A 14,879-nucleotide genomic window follows, 5' to 3' on the forward strand; every position below is an offset into this window, starting at 1 on the left:
AGGTTGTAAAGGGGTATTAGGAGTGGCCGCCGCCTCCAGCAGCCCAGGCCAGTTCCCAGGGACCCGGGATCTCTGACCACTCTGAGGGACGCAGCCACCACTTTCCCCTCTGCAGGTTCAACCAGAGGCGAAGGCGAGCACCTATCCCGGAGACACACGGACATGCCCAGACAGACACACGCAGAGGAGGCTGACACGGCCAGTCACACAGACTGCCACAGCCAAGGCTCTGCTGCCAAAAGCAGCCACACACAGGACCCACACCACACGCAAGCACAGGCAGCCCTGTCTCCTCCTCCTCCGGGGCTGGCAGAGACAGGAGGTCACTAGTGCAGGCACACAGGTGACATTCGCTGGGTTCACAAGCACACGCACACTCGCGGATCCCCCAAGCATCAGCACGGCACCTCTGCCTGCCTGGTACCCCGACTGGATCCTGGCCTCTGATCCCACCCCACGGTCCCTTACGCGCTGGCTGGTCCAGCTTGATGCGCTAAAAGTCCATGGGGGCCTCTCCAAAGCTGTGCCTGGAGTTTCTTAATGGCCCGTTAATTAGCTGCTGGCGACTTGCGGTCTCTGCTATTGTCTCCATTATCTCTTGTCCACCAGGGTTGTGTCTCTGTCTTCTTGTTTATCTCTTCTCCTGCTACTTATTGTCGCCTTTTGCATTGAAAAGGTCCTTGATCAGATAACCCTAATGAAGCAGATGCTCTCACCTCCCACCTACCCTTAGAAGCATCATATTATCAGGTTGTGTTCTGGCAGGCTGCGGTGCAGAGGTATGACTATGGGGGGCAATTCAGACAGGAACAAATGCAAACCCAGCTCTCGCTTGTTTGTTTGTGTCTGAATTACAGCAGTATCACATCTGTCTGGAATTCGGTTTGGGATTAAGATGCCTATATCCAGGCACTGAAACGTGACTCTGCATGAACTAATAATCTGAACTCCTGTTACAGACGGAACATACCTCCTTTTTTTCCCCAGAGATATCGGAGGTAAGTGTTATGCAGGGGGTGTGCCCACTCTATGCTAACGAATGACAGACTGACGCATGGACTCCAACAGTAATCTGCAAAGACTGCAGAGAACTAGTTTGTGATATATGATGAACAGAATTTATGCAGGGTACCATTATTTTCAGTAGGTTTTCTTCAGAAGACACTAAGACAATGGTGGTCCAACATATGAAGTATGTTGAAAAAGTGGGTTACATACTACATGCGGAGAAAAAAATACTCTCTACATCATAAGTAATATAATTCTTGTGATCTCCTTCTCTGAAACAGACTGTAACAATGTTAATCCATTTTATTTATCTGACATATACTTGTCAGACATATACTTGTGTCTTGTTCTGTGCTCTTCTTTTTCAAAATGCAATAGACAAGCATTATAAGGCTCATCCAGCAGGGGGACAATGACAGAGGGTTGGGGTTTTTTTAAATGTTTATTCTCAGTTCTCTTTTGCTCTTTTTTACATCTTTAAAAAGTACATGTCGCACAATTCCGCGGAAGGGAAGCGGGAGGGGGGCACACAGAAAGAAACAGTAAAATAGCATGGAAACATTTTGTAATGTTTTGACCTTGGATTCTGAAAGACTTATGGTTGTGTGAAAACTATTTATACTATTAACTGTGTTGTGACTCCATATGAAACTGAGTGTAACACTCATCTGCCTAACTCTACATCTAATTTCAGATTTAGAAATCTAAATCTATCTTGAGACATTATACAGAAATGAGAACATGCAGAGAGTTAGTTATGTGGCCTCTCTTAAATGCAAATTTTTGGATTAAAATAATAGCTCTCTGAAGGGACCTCTCTTCACTACCTACAAAAGAAGACTTGAGAAATATGTACATTGTAGTTGTCCAATATTAGATGACATGAATCCTGCTTTTCATGTATAAATTCTGCATCTTCCATGCAGTCAAGACACTGGTCAGCCCATTTCCTAGGAAGACACAAAATTTCAGTAAAACAAATTTCTACTTAAACTCTGTAACAGGCTATCGATTTCATAAGCAAAAGTGATACTTTCAAGCTAACAATTAATTTTGTCATTTTGATTGTAGTATCTGGAGATGACACATATTTTAAATCATCAGACTAAGTGAGGCATGTGATTCTTCTTCATCAGATGAACAATGTTTACATTCTTGTAAGACCAAGAAAACTTGACAGGACTTCAGAACACTAACTACTAAACCTTAGCAGAGAAGAAATCTTTCTTTTCTCATCCATCAAGGTTGATGCAGACATTTTGCCTTGCAGGGAATTTTGTCAATTAGGTGAGAATATTACATGGATGGCATTAATCTGATCAAATGCAACTACCTATAGGCAGACTTCTGCAGCTGAGTTAAAATCTCCTCATAGGCAGCAGAAAGGAAAAGAACTTCTAGGACATCATTTGACTGACACATGTCATAGACATAACATCTAAACCATGCCTGATTAACTACACACAGTAATGGTCTTTCTTTGCAGTGACTGTAAAGAGAACCTGAGTAGTTAGCTCAGCGGTAGATGTCTGCTCCAACATTTAAAGATAGGGAAGAGGAAAACCACTGAAGACTGCATACAGTAAAACACTGCATTCTATGTTTATGGTGATTCCATCTACTTTTCTCTGCAATCAGTTTAAGGCATTGTCATGTCTGCCTAGTGCTTTTCTCAAGGCTTTCTTCACCCCTGTGTTCCTAGAGAGTGTAAATGAAAGAATTCAAGATGGGAGTCACAATAGTCACAGTTTTGTTCAAATCAGAGAAGTCTCATGATAGCACCTGACGTACAGAAAGATGTTGGAGTCATACCACAAAATCACAACAGTAAGATGAGCTGAGCATGTACAAAAAGCTTTTTGCCAACCTTGGGCTCATGGGATCCCCAAGATAGCGGAAATGATATACATGTACGATATGAATGTTCTCACTAAAGAGGCAAGTATAGACGTGCAGAGGGTGACAAGACATGCCATTTCAACAAAAGGAGTGTCAGACCTGGAGAAAGAAATCCATGAATCTGTGTCACCAAAAGAAAAAGGGTTGATGATGTTGGGGCCGCAGAAGAATGAGGTGGAGATTAGAGAGGCTGGGATAGTGACATCCAGGAAACTGAACATCCAGGAGCCAATGGCCAGCTGTGTGCACAAGGGGTTGCACGTGAGGACACCATAGTGTAAAGGGTAGCATATGGCCAGATAGCGACCATAAGCATGACAGCCAAGACAGCACATTCCAGATAGCCCAAGGAGAAGATGAAGTATATCTATAAGGTGCAGCTGACCAAGGAGATGGTTTGACTCTTTCCAAGGAACACTCTTTGGGCACACAAGCTGTAGTGTACCAGATCTCCAGAAAGGAGAGGCTGCCAAGGAAGCAGTGCATTGGAGTCTGCAGGAATGGACAGACCCACACTAGCACTATGATGGCCATATTTACCAATACTGTTAGTATGTATGTTAGAGAAAAGAGTGGAAGGAGGGTGATCTGCAAACACTGGTTGCCAGGGAAGCCCAGAAGAATGAATTCTTCTACCACAGATTGCTTCTCTCTTTTTTTTTTCAGCCATGAGTCATCTGTCAACACACACAGAATGTATCGACCAAAGAATGTATTGAACTGTTCTCTACTTATGTCTCAGACAGGACAGGTTCATGGGTTTACTGTGGTAAAAATAAGAGTTTCTCTTCCATTTTGTACACTGGGAATGAAGTGAAATTAATCTGCCCATATACAGATGCCTATACTTGAGCAAACTGTCTAAACTTTCACAATCGGTGGGGAGAAACAAGCACTTCTAGGGCATAATGATCTGATTGCATGAGGACTATGTTTGAACTGTCCAATGATGCACATTCTACAAATGACTGTTTATTTTCATGAACTGCCCATGTTCATGGTCTAGGCAGGCTAGTACAGATATACATGCACACATTGCTGACGTCTGTTTTACGTTAGATTAACACTCTTCCCTCTCACAAGCGTGTAAATCATGGAATCAGAGAATCATAGAATCATTAGGTTGGAAAAGACCTCTAAGATCATTGAGTCCAACCGTCAACCCAACACCACCATGCCCACTAAACCATGTCCATAAATGCCTCATCTACACGTCTTTTAAATACCTCCAGGGATGGTGACTCAACCCCCTCCCTGGGCAGCCTGCTCCAAGGCCTGACCACTCTTTCAGTAAAGAAATTTCTCCTAATGTCCAATCTAAACCTCCCTTGGCGCAACTTGAGGCCATTTCCTCTCGTCCTATCGCTTGTTACTTGGGAGAAGAGACCAACACCCACCTTGCTGCAACCTCCTTTCAGGTAGTTGTAGAGTGCGATGAGGTCTCCCCTCAGCCTCCTCTTCTCCAGACTAAACAACCCCAGTTCCCTCAGCCGCTCCTCATAAGACTTGTGCTCCAGGCCCTTCACCAGCTTCGTTGCCCTCCTCTGGACACGCTCCAGCACCTCCATGTCCTTCTTGTAGTGAAGGGCCCAACACTGAACACAGTATTCAAGGTGCGGCCTCACCAGTGCCCAGTACAGGGGCACGATCACCTCCCTACTCCTGCTGGCCACACTATTTCTGATACAGGCCAGGATGCTGTTGGCCTTCTCAGCCACCTGGGCACACGGCCGGCTCATGTTCAGCTGCTGTCAACCAGCACCCCCAGGTCCTTTTCCTACAAGCAGCTTTCCAGCCACTCTTCCCCAAGCCTGTAGCGTTGCATGGGGTTGTTGTGGCCGAAGTGCAGGACCCGGCACTTGGCCTTGTTGAACCTCATACAATTGGCCTCAGCCCATCGATCCAGCCTGGCCAGGTCCCTCTGCAGACACTTCCTACCCTCGAGCAGATCAACACTCCCGCCCAGCTTGGTGTCGTCTGCAAACTGACTGAGGGAGCACTCGATCCCCTCGTCCAGATCGTTGACAAAGACATTGAACAGGACCAGCCCCGGTACTGAGCTCTGGGGAACACCGCTCGTGATCGGCCGCCAACTGGATTTAACTCCGTTCACCACAACTCTCTGGGCTAGGCCGTCCAGCCAGTTTTTTACCCAGCAAAGAGTGTACCTGTCTAAGCCGTGAGCCGCCAGCTTCTCGAGGAGAATGCCGTGAGAGACAGTGTCAAAGGCTTTACTGAAGTCCAGGTAGACCACATCCACTGCCTTTCCCTCATCCACTAGGTGGGTCACCTGGTCATAGAAGGAGATCAGTTTGGTCAAGCAGGACCTGCCTTCCATGAACCCGTGCTGGCTGGGCCTGATCCCCTGGTTGTCCCGCACGTGGTTTGTGAGCGCCCTCAAGACGAACTGCTCCATGATCTTCCCCTGCACCAGGTCAGGCTGACCAGCCTGTAGTTCCCCAGATCCTCCTTCCGGCCCTTCTTGTAGATGGGCGTCACATTGGCAAGCCTCCTGTCATCCGGGACCTCCCCAGTTAACCAGGACTGCTGGTAAATGACGGAGAGTGGCTTGGCAAGCTCCTCCGCCAGCTCCCTCAATACCATCGGGTGGATCCCATCCAGCCCCATAGACTTGTGAGTGTCCAGGTGGCGTAGCAGGTCGTTAACTGCTTCCTCTTGGATTATGGGGGGTTTATCCTGCTCGCCATCCCTGTCTTCCAGCTCAGGGGACTGAGTACCCTGAGGATAACTGGTCTGACTATTAAAGACTGTGGCAAAGAAGGCGTTAAGTACCTCAGCCTTATCCTTGTCCTTGGTGGCAACATTCCCCCCTGCATCCAATAAAGCATGGAGATTCTCCTTCGCTCTCCTTTTGTCATTAACATACTTATAAAAGCATTTTTTGTTGTCTCTCACGACAGTGGCCAGGTTGAGTTCAAGCCGGGCTTTTGCCTTTCTAATTTCCTCTCTGCACGACCTAACGAGATCCCTGTACTCTTCTTGAGTTGCCTGCCCCTTCTTCCACAGGTGATAAACTCTCCTTTTTTTCCTGAGTCCCAGCCAGAGCTCCCCGTTCAGCCAGGCCGGTCGTCTTCCCCGCCCGTTCTTCTTGCGGCACATGGGGACAGCCCGCTCCTGCGCCTTTAAGACTTCCTTCTTGAAGAACGTCCAGCCTTCCTGGACCCCTTTGCCCTTCAGGACTGTCTCCCAAGGGACCCTCTCGACCAGTGTTCTGAGTAGCCCAAAGTCCGCCCTCCGGAAGTGCATGGTAGCAGTTTTGCTGGCCCCCCTCCTTACTTCACCAAGTATCGAGAATTCTACCATTTCATGGTTGCTGAGCCCAAGCTGGCCTCCGACCACCACATCTCCCACCAGTCCTTCTTTGTTTGCCACTGAAGTGATCGAGGAAAACACTACTTGTGCTCCTGATCTTAATATAAAATCCTGGTCCTAATAACATCTAAGAAACTCATTTTACATTGTACTTCTTTAAGAGTCAATAATCAGCCAGTGGAACAGATCTATTGACAGAAACAGACAATGTAGTATTCCCTGCTTGTATATTTTCCCTACTAGATATTAATTAATTAAACAAACAAATAAAACTGTGTCAAAAAGAGATAACACACGTCTTTCTGTCGTGAATGAGTGGTTGAGAGGCTGCTCATAGAATCACTGTCGAAGGTGTTAGCAGAAAGTGATTTTAACAGAAATTTACAAAAGCGCGACAACAGAGTTCGATGGCAAGGTTCACTCTTATCACTTACTACACGGATGAAGGATACAAAAGGAAAGAGCATGGAAGCTGAAAAGTCCTTGACTAGTTCATAAACAAGGGATGCATCTTCCAGTAAATGTGAAGCTTTACAATGCAGTCCTAAAAGAGATCAAGATGGCATTATTGCTAATCACAATTTGCAAAAGATGGAGTGTGGTTTTTCACTATAGTGGAATTCTACAGCTGGTAGAACTGGGTGTGGATTGATGAGGGTATTTGTTTTGTGAAGTCTAATGATACTTAGAATTTCCTGTTTGAAGCCAAATGACCAATGATTTCAGTAGGAACTGACACATATAAATACAGGTTACGCACCTGAATGCCTCTAACTTCTTTAAAATTACTCCTGTGGCTGCCGAATCACACACAGGTGGTGAATTCACTCACCGAAATCCACTTCATCATAAAACAGACTTCTAAGAGAAGTCCTATTGAGCTGCCTGGGTATCTCCACTGATGGGAAGGGGAGCTCACATTTACATAAATGATTCAAAGTAGGTAAAATAAGATGAGAAAAATCTCTGTTTAGAGGTATTTATGTTTTGAAAGTGTGGTGGTGCGTTCCCCTCCCCCTCCTGGGCCGCTCCACGATCTCAGAAACTCCTGTTAAACCTTGGCCTTGCTGTAACAAGTCAGGCGGTGAAGCGTCCCTTCACCGTATCAGGAACTCTTGCATGGCTGAGGTTGGGGAATGTACTGATCGTACATCGTCCCAAGTGAGGCTCTTTGAGCTCTCCTGGACCGCAGCGCACTGCGCCCAGAATCTCCCTCGAACTGGAATGCTTCTCAGAGTTCGTGAACTCTTGAGTCTGCAATATTCGGAGGCCTGTCATCTGATGGGACCTGGGCTGAAACTCTTCACTCCTCGAGGCTCACCTCTCACCTGGTGAGAAATGCCGAGACATTTTACGTGAATATTTCGTCACTGAACTCAAGGGGAATTTTTAACAGGCACTTTTTATACATTTATATATATGTATTTCTGTCCCTGTGTGTGTGTGTGAACTAATAGTAAGCATAATTTGTAATTAAGTCATGATTGTAGTAGACTGCTAACTTACTTTGTAAATGTTAAATTAGTTGATGATTAAGTGCTGCAAAATTTTATGATCTACCTTAAACTGTGAATGAACCTTAGACTGCTGCTAAACACATAGAATCGCTTACCCTTTTTTACCCGACATAAACTGTTGTCCAAGTCTGAGACTAGGGGTAGATCCAGACTCACCTAGACTCCTCTCTGAGAAGGAGTTTAGAAAGCAAAGGGGTCTACTCTGAACCTCGTGACTCGTTGGGAGGGTCCTCCTTATCCTTTTCATCCTCGGTCTCTGTACAAAACATTCTAGCTCAATTATAACATGATTTCCCTTTGTACACTTCATCCACGTAGTAAGTGATAGAGTGAACGTTGCCATCAAACTCTGTTAAGTTGCGTTTTTATAAATCTCTATTAAAATCACTTTCTGCTAATAACTTTGACCTCTAAACCACTCATTTGCAACACAGTGGAACAGAAGTCTTTCCATTTAATGGACAATTTGTACTAACTCTTTAGATATCCAATTTCGTGTGTCACCTATACTCCCTTAGGGTTACCAATCACTGAAGTGATTAATGAAAATAACTAAAAATTCTTAGTGGTAAAGTAGCATTTGAAAGAGTAAAGCTAAGAGAGCTGGCAAAACCATCCGTTTTCTGAAGATGTTTTGTCACTCATTGAGTAGATCCAAGAGCAGTCTGGGTTAGTAAAGATTATGGCACAATCTGGGATAGAGGAGTTTGGTTGCTGTAAGTGTGCCAAATTGTCATTGGATTAGGAGTTGTCCAGATGGAGATGGCCCTGAGGTGATTTGTAGTGTTTGAAGGCTTAAACATTTGCAAAGCCAGCCATGAGAAAACCAGGATGGAATGGTAAGATGATTTGTTTGTTGAGCTACATTATTCATAAATTCAGATTTTAGAGAGCCCATATGAGAATGCCTTTCTTTAGTTAGACGAATTGGTTCCCTTGTGCTTGTGTATTGAGTAAACCATTGGTGACTCAAGTTTAATTGCTCAAAAATTATCAAAACCATTGAAAATGAATGCAATTATTCAGATAATTAAAGAAGAATTAATTCCCTTTCCCACCATAATCATTTTTCCATTTGTCTTATTTTTTACAGACTGCATTTCATGGAACTATGAAGGTGAATGAACTCAAAATATGTTAAACAAACAGCAAAGGAAGGAAAAAATACCATTATTTTGTAAAAACTTTGTTTTCACTTTGGAAATATTAGGTGGTCTATACTGAAAAAATACAGTTATTGATAAAAAGAGTGGAAATTGCAGCTTCACACTTCATCTGTCAACAAAATTTATGTCAGTACTTTATCGGAGGGCTCTAGCAGAGAAAGAGCTCTATCCCTCAGATTAATGGATGTAATAGCTGCATCGACTGTGAACAACAGTTGATCCATGATATGATACTATGACTTGTGCATTGCAAAGTGGACAAAATAAAGGACTGAAACATCTGGCTGATGAATTAGTAGATGCTTCCTCAGTATTAAGAAATACATATTAAGCAGTATATAATATCTATAAAAAAACCACTGATGTTACAAATGGAACCAAAATGAACGTGCTAGAATAGAAAGCAGGCCTCACAGCTAGGCAAGAGAATAAGGGAAAGGACAGTCCATCTTGAGATGCTGAAATAAAGTCAAAGCAATGGAAGGAAGGAGCTAGCTACAGAACCTCTGAAACATTCAGATCCTCTACAATCTGGATGGTCATTCACCTCACAGAATGTTGTCCTTACCAAGTTGCACAAGGACAGGAGTTAGAGGGCCTGACCATTTCACACAGCTTTGATTCAGTCTCGGATAGGCACATGTTTAACTGATGAAAGTCTTATTGCTCAATAAACTTGCAACTTTCATCTAAAAACTATGGGCTTATGGGACTTAAGGTATCAAGATTTTAACAATAAGGATAGATGACACTTCTTCCTAAGAAGTGTTTTGCATTGGTTCAACAGAAGTCTTCAGAGGAGGTTGTGATGTTCAAAAGAGCCCAAGATAAAGAGGCACCAAACTCCTTTACATGATAGAAAATACCAGCTAGGTACATTACACTATTTTCAGTCAAGCTGAAATGTATTTACCTCAGTTTTCTTCAGCAAGTGCTCAAAATTTAAACCACAGATGGGATTCATCCCATTTAATTTTTGCTACCTGGAAGTCAGACATATCATGGTAGGGATTGGCTCCACTGTTAATCAATGAAGTAGTTCCCCAGATTGTTCTGGAGAAGGATTAACTACCAAGGTAAATTTCTAAAGAGGTCAAATGAAACATGTTCTCAAAGCTCCTGTTTTTTCCAGTAATTCTAGAGAACCACGTATCAGATATGAGCAAGCAAGTTTTAGATGGTTAAAAATAGGTGAGAATAATTTAAACCCTCACATAACGAATCGAGGTCAACTGTATACATTTATAAAAGATCACATACTGATTATTGCTTTAGTCATATTTGCTGCAAATCAGAACTTAAAGTAGAAATAATGATAAACCTTGAAGATAAATATTAAATTTAATTTGGTCAGCACTATTTTTGAATATATGTTCTACTTAGGTACAATGCTAGAGTTTATTTTGTCTTTCTTTTTTTTTTCTCTGTACCAAAAATATATTTTGAATTTTTATTGAAAATGTCCTGAAATGATATTTTAGTCCCTTATAAAAGTTAGTGAAAGGTTCATCTGGACATTCAACAACTCTCTGATTATGGGATACAAGAGCAAAACAATGTACAAAATCAAATTTACTTTCATGATTCAAAGTTCAGTGGAAATATTTTTCTTAATTGAGCAGTAATTGCATGTTTTCACAGCAACTGTGAAAACCCTAGGGTCTTTAATTCCTTGGGGAGTGGCCAGTCCAGAAAATATTTGTACCTTGGAGCTATGCTAGAGTCATGCTTTTTCTCCCAAGGTAAGTGGCTGAAAAGCAGGCTTCAGAAATGCTCTGCTTTTTCACAGAGATATTTGTGATTTCGAAAGAAAAATACTGGTTTGGCACTTATCATTGTCTCTCACCATGATGTAGAGCTTTGTAATACTATGAAAGTGAAAGCTAAATTCTAATTCTGTTTGCCTCTGTTTTGTCTCTCTGACACTGTATATATGTTCATTTTTCTCTTCCTTTATCCATCCCTGGGCATGTAAAGCCCTGAAATTGTAGCTGACCCTTCTTCAAGCAGGAGGTCCTCCTGAGATCTCTTCCAATCTGAATTATTCTGATTTTATGTGTATATACTACCTCTTTACCCTTCTATTTATCTCTTAGTCCTGATGCAAGGTTTTGTGTGCGTGTGTGTGTGCATTACACCCATCTTTATTCTTTGCTATCTGTTCTCCATTTACTTCTGAGCTTATGTGTCTATTCTGTCTATATAACTGTTCATCCATCCTGTATATCCTGCAGTGCCTCTCTTTCTTCTTCCCTCCTCTGTATATACTTCATTATCATACAATTCTCCACTCAGTTGATTTCTAGATGTCAATCTTTCTGCCATCATTCCTTGTTTTGCCTGTCCAAGGACACAAGCTGGGATTCATCTGTCCAGCCTGGCCTCCATCTGTCAGAAACATACAGATCTTGCTTGTTTTCTATGTCATATTGAAATATGCCAGACTTAAAATTATGTCAGGGGAAAAAAAAGTTATCTATGTATAGGCAACTGAATAAAACATCAGATGCCTTATTTTCAAAAGTCTAAAGTGGATGCAGATGAATCCCGGTTAAAATATTGAGCATTTTTCAAAAATCAGACTTCTAAAATGCGTATCAAGTTAATTGACTCAAAGAATGAAGTGATGGGATGGACCCTTCATTTCTTTTGGAATTCTCTTCCTTTTTAGTACTGTGAGTATTGGTGGCCATGCTCATAACAGTCTATTTATGAGAGGGAAAAACTTTTCCTTGGAATAGTTTAAAAAGCAAAAAAGAAAAAATGAAAAAAAAGAAAAAAATTAAAAAGCTTGACTTTCCTTGCACATTATAAGGAATATTTTTTTCGGTATATTTTTGAGCAATCTGGGTGATGAATTCTGGTATGTAAGGCAGAAAATAAGTAGCAATGCAGTGAACAAAGCTCTGTTCTTTATTGTCTTTTGTTACTTAGATGAGTCTTTCGTCTGATGTTCAGAGAGGAAACCATAGTGGCACACATGTATTCATCCTCCTGGGTTTTCCTGGCCATCAGTACCTGAAAATGTTTTTGTTCATGCTTTTTTCCGTCATGTACATCTTGGCACTCTTGGGAAACTTTTCCATCATGGTCTTAGTGAGAAGCAATCCACAACTTCATACCCCCATGTACTTTTTCCTCTGCAACCTCTCCTTCCTGGAGATCTGATACACCACAGCTTGTGTCCCCAAAGCTCTAGTAGTCCTCTCGGGTGGAGACCCAACCATTTCCTTTGCCAGTTGCCTTCTACAGATGTATTTTGTTTTCTCTTTGGGCTGCACAGAGTATTTTCTCCTGGCTGCCATGGCATATGACCGTTGTTTGGCAATCTGTTTCCCCTTACATTATAACTCCATCATGACTCGCACCCTTTTAACTCAACTTGTCTTTGGATCATGGCTTTGTGGTTTCTCATCTGTAACTGTACCTATATATATGATTAGCACATTTTCTTTTTGTGGCCCTAATGTTATTAATCACTTTTTTTGTGACGTAGGCCCATTGATCATTCTCTCTTGCACAGACACCAGCCTCTTTGAGTTAGTGGCCTTCATAATCTCAGTCATTGTCATCCTTGGCTCATGCATAGTAACCCTGCTCTCCTATATTTACATCATCTCTACCATACTGAGAATCCCATCAGCTATAGACCAACAAAGGGCCTTTTCCACTTGCTCCTCCCATCTCACTGTTGTGATTATTTGGTATGGTTCTACCATATTTCACCACATCAGACATTCCCTAAAGGACAACGTAAATTTGACTAAAATTGTCCATGTACTTAACACTATTGTCACACCTTTGCTGAATCCTTTCATTTATTCTCTGAGGAACAAAGAGATGAAAAAAGCTTTTAAGAGAACAGTGCAGTTCAAGTCCTGGGCTTGAACTGGGATTGTCACTCAAAAGATGATACTATGTTTCGGGGATTTTTTTTGTTACTTTAAACACTGACTTTATCTTGGAGATATGAGTGAGGTTGGAGCACATATTACAGAAAATTATGTGGACAAAGTGTGGACCTGGGAGTCATGGATTTCATCGCCAGCTGTATCATAGACTTTCTTGCTTTGCACCTCCACTTCCTGCATTTGTAAAATGTGGACATCACACAAACCACTGTTGTCTGGTTCTCTGAGAATTAGGTGTGAAAATGTATAGATACGCCCTTGGAATTATTATTTGTTCCACCAATTTCAGAAATCTGCATGAGGAATTTCACCCTCTGAGTCTCCTTTAATAGCTGTAAGTAAGTGACAGGCACCTCCAAAAACCCATCTGAGACTTAAGAGTTCATTCATCTTAGAGGTGAACCCTTGGATGATCCACATGACCAAGATGCTAATTTTGATGTGTCTGCTTTGATGTTTCTACAAAGGTTACATGCGGGCCTTCATATTCACTTTTATTCCAGATATGGGGATTGGTTCTACTTGGGCATAGAACATATAGCCTTCATTTAAAATTTCCTTGGGCTTCTAAGGATATACCCATGCTATGTAACTAAACAGTGCCAGGGAGTAGCCCTGGGCACAGGAACATGATCTTCTATGTTGCAGAATCGTTAGAAAGATCCCTGTCATAGCATTGGGTTATGCCACCTGCTATTATTGCAAACGTTCTTTGTTATTTTCGAGGAGTTTTTATCAGCCAGAGACTATTTCTGTGGATGGCTTGCATGTGTCTTCTATGACTTGCTTCCTCTCTCTCTCTCTCTTTCTTCTCCTCTCTCAGTTCTTTTCATTCATTTGGTTGGTTGTTTTTTTCCCTACGTCAGTTCCGATATCTGCAATGACAGCCTCTTACCTGCAAAATTTTAAGTGTTTTTAAAGGAAATGTTAAAAACCCTGCCTTGTTCTGTGCTCATTAAAAGGATCTCATCTTCATGATCCATATGACATGGTTAGTAAAACACACTTGTTTGAAGAAGCAATTATTAAAGACAAAACATTGTCTGTCATTATGTGCTTACACACTAGCACACTTGCCATAAAATGAAATGTTCGACTGTCCATTTAGTAACTGCAGTTCTATGAAGAATTATGGAAAACTCATTTTGACTGCCTGTGATTCTACAACCACTCAAAGAACTGGTGCTGACTCACCAAGACCAGAAAATCTGTGGGAGAACAGGCAAGCTGCTCAATGGATTAAGGGTAACAGCAGAACCACATGACTTTTCGTGTAAATTGATCTCATCATGAGCTACTACAATGGAAGATAAGCAGGAAACAGACTTCAGCAGTTATCTCAGTGTGGGTAATTATTCAGAAATTCAGTAAGTCATGGGAACAGAATGAACAGGTCTTGTATCAAATCTACGTCAGAGATGAGGTAAGAGAAGTGCAATAGCACCCCAGCTTTTAGGTGGTCCTCTCTGTCATACAGTTCCTGGTAGACAAAATGTTAGGGAGGGGCAGAAGGAAAGACAGGAGAGGCAACAGTGAGCAGCCATTAACTGCTAGGCCTCAGTGACAAAGAACATCACTCCTAGCCTACCCATGACCTACTCCGTCCAGTACCGGAGCCTCGGCACCATCACATGTTCACATATTGGTGCAGGCCTGGCTTTCTGCCCCCATCTCACACTACAACCAATCTCCTTGTTTCCTTGTTTCCTTCCTCGCTCCCTTCCTTCCTTCCTCTCTCTCTCTTTTTCTTTCTTCCTTTCCTCTATAACTTAAAATCATCTGTGGCTCCATCTCCCACTATTTTCACTTCTCTGTTCAGGTCAGAAACCCAAAAATAGATACCAAGTAATTTAAGATGTCCCAGTAAGGGAAGCTGAACTCCTACTGATTAACTGACTGCACCACAGTAAAAGAAATGGAACATTCAGTGTTTGATTCACCACATCACCTGTAAAAGGGGCGAGGGAAGTCCTAGTATAGGTGTGCTTCTGTCTCTCCAGTAGAGATTTCTGAAGAAAGAAGAGAGAAATCCCATAGCACACTTG

The 14,879-nt window shown here is 42.3% G+C and overlaps 3 pseudogenes; all 3 read left to right on the forward strand.

Annotated features, from left to right (window-relative positions):
• Window positions 1-14,879, forward strand: part of LOC142091706 (von Willebrand factor A domain-containing protein 5A-like) — a 521,312-nt pseudogene that overhangs the window by 476,037 nt on the left and 30,396 nt on the right.
• The window catches only part of LOC142091600 (epimerase family protein SDR39U1-like), a 334,998-nt pseudogene that overhangs the window by 297,090 nt on the left and 23,029 nt on the right, over window positions 1-14,879 (forward strand).
• Window positions 2,908-12,811, forward strand: LOC142091677 (olfactory receptor 6F1-like; annotated as a pseudogene).

Source organism: Calonectris borealis, chromosome 22, assembly GCF_964195595.1.
Source record: "Calonectris borealis chromosome 22, bCalBor7.hap1.2, whole genome shotgun sequence".
NCBI classification, from domain to species: Eukaryota; Metazoa; Chordata; class Aves; order Procellariiformes; family Procellariidae; genus Calonectris; species Calonectris borealis.